A 2,942-nucleotide genomic window follows, 5' to 3' on the forward strand; every position below is an offset into this window, starting at 1 on the left:
ATGGAGCAACAAAAATTTTCATAGAACGCAAAAATAGTATTGTAATATATTTTTTTAATTTCTTTTTTTCTTTCTTTAATATTTTTTTAATTTCAACATAAACACAATTTACAAATATAATACATTAAAAAGAAAATTATGTATAGGGTGGTGCCTGTGGCTCAAAGGAGTAGGGCACCGGCCCCATATGCCGGAGGTGGCAGGTTCAAACACAACCCCGGCCAAAAAAAAAAAAATAGTATTGTGGCTCAGTGCCCCTCACACAGTGGTTACAGTGTCAGCCATATATATGGAGGCTGTCAGGTTCTAACCTGGCCTGGGCCAGCTAAACAACAATGACAACTGCAACCAAACAAAGCCAGGCGTTGTGGCGAGTGCCTGTAGTCCCAGCTACCTGGAAGGCTGAGGCAAGAGAATGGCTTAAGCCCAAGAGTTTGAGGTTGCTGTGACACCGTGGGACTCTACCGAGGGCGACACAGTGAGACTCTGTCTCAAAAAAAAAAAATGGTATTGTATCCCTGGAAGCTTGGATAGCTCTTGCAATGAGCTGTTGTATTTTCCAGTCCTCTCATCTCAATCCTTGAAGACCAAGGAGAAACTGAGTCACCAAAGAACAGCCAGAAATGCCATCCTGAGCCCATCCATCGAGGTTTTCATCCCTGCCTAGTGGGCCTGTTTATCCCCTCTGTGCCCCAAACTTTCCTACCTTGCCTTAATAACCCATTAAGATTTTCTCATCCATGAAATGATCCAAACCCTGTTGCTATTTTCAGCACATCCCATGTCTTTAGGAACTACACATTAAACATATGGTATTTACACAGTGTAGTATAGCATTTCCTTTTTTTTCCTGAATAAATTTTTCTTTGATAATTGAACTGGGAAGGGCAAGCAGTTCCCAGATTCTGGCATTTGGCATTGGCATCTGGCATTAACTCCCCACCACCCCTGTTCCCATTTTATAAATGCAAACTGGCTAACTGATGCAGGAGTGTGGTGTCTGCTCCACAGTCTCCCCCTTGACAGCTGCCAAGGTGGGCTGGACTTGGTGAAGGCTGTCAGTGCAGGACCTTCCTGCCACATGGCTGAGTCTGCAGGCTTCTGGATTCAAGAAAAGGTTGGCGTGTGCCAGGCATTCAAAGGACAATTATAACAGTAGTCCCTTCTTTATAGGAAAAGTTTGAACCTAAGCATCTTGACTATTATCAGATTTGGGGACCTGAGACGAGCCTCCACTGGTCTTTCCAAAACGAAACCAAATCAGCTGGGAGATTTGAGAACAGCTTTCTATAGTTTTTCCTGTAGTCAGCTATTCTTCCCCACAAATTTTTCACATCATGTGATACCGCCTAGCCTACCTCCTCCATGTAAAATTGAGGTTTGGCTGCAGGGGACAAACTCCCATGCTGAAAACTCTCCATGCCTAACATCAAGCCATTGGCATTTCTGGTATGCTTTTCGAGGCAAGACTGGTATGCTTACCCCAAGAGAAAGAACAAATTCCCTGAGAAACCTCTTTCCATGGGAGCAAAACTGAGTTAAGCAGATGATGCAAAACTGCATCCTAGTGAGGGATCCGAGCAAGAAGACGCCAGAGAAGCAAGGGCTGTGATAGGTACGCATGGGGTGGGTGGGGGTTCTGAGGGCACACAGAGGGCAGGGCCTAACCCACAGTTGGAGAGGTGCAGAAAAGGCTTTGGGACAGGAGGTAATGCCGGATCTGAGGCTTGAGGGGTAAGTGGGACTTGTCCACCAGATATAGCAACTACCAGGAACTGGAAGTCAGCCGGTTTGGCAGGAGGGCAGGGGAGTGGTTAATGGCAAAGCTAAAGATGTGGCTGGGGGTCCAGAGCACAAAGGGTCTTATAGGCCATTCTAAAAGCGGAACATAGATTTTAGCCAAAAGGTCACTGGGAGTCATGGGCAGTTTCTAAGCAGAGGAATAACATAATGAGATTTTGGAAAATCACTCTGGCCTTCACACGGAGGATGGATGTGCCAGAGGAGAACACTGGAGGCAAATGCATCACAGAAGCAAAGCAGTTCTGGAGCAATGCTTCAGGAAAAGTCAGGCTTCAGCCCAAGAAGTTTAGGACTCCCTATGAGGACACTGCCTTTCAAACTTTTCTTCTCTTCTGAAGCCTCTGCTCTGGTGAAGCTTACCTAGCAGCCCCATGTATAAATCTGACAAATGTGGAGCTTCCTTCTCCATTCCTTACCTCTATTCTAGAAAGGCAGTTGAAAGCTGCCAAGAATGGCAACTGATGGCTCGGCGCCTGTGGCTCAAATGGCTAAGGTGCCAGCCACATACACCTGAGCTGGCGGGTTCAAATCCAGCCTGGGCCCGCCAAACAGCAATGATGGCTGCAACCAAAAAATAGCCAGGCATTGTGGCAGGCGCCTATGGTCCCAGCCACCTGGGAGGCTGAGGCAGGAGACTCGCTTGAGCCTAGGAGTTAGTCAGGTGTTATGGAGGGTGCATGTAGTCCCAGCTACTTGGGAGGCTGAGACAGAAGGACCACTTCAACCCCAGAATTTGAGGTTGCTGTGAGCTAGGCACCACAGCACATTAGCCTGGGAAACAGAGTGAAATTCTGTCCCCAAAAAGAAAAAAAAAATAAAAATAAAGCACTCTGGAGCCGGCTCTGTGGCTCACAACTATAATCCCAGCACTCTGGCACTCTGGGAGGCTGAGGCAGGCAGATCGCCTGAGCTCATGAGTTCAAGACCAGCCTGAGCAAGAGCAAGACATCACCTCTAAAAATAGCCAGGTGTTGTGGCCTCAGCTATTTGGGAGGCTGAGGCAAGGAGATCGCTTGAGCCGAAGAGTTTGAGGCTGCTGTGGGCTATGGCACTCTACCAAGGGGAACAAAATTACACTCTGTCTCAAAAAAAAGGTGCTCGGGTGGCGAATGTGGCTCAAAGGAGTAGGGCGCCGGCCC

The sequence above is a fragment of the Otolemur garnettii genome, unplaced genomic scaffold (assembly GCF_000181295.1).
Source record: "Otolemur garnettii isolate 467f Iridium unplaced genomic scaffold, OtoGar3 scaffold00110, whole genome shotgun sequence".
NCBI lineage: Eukaryota > Metazoa > Chordata > Mammalia > Primates > Galagidae > Otolemur > Otolemur garnettii.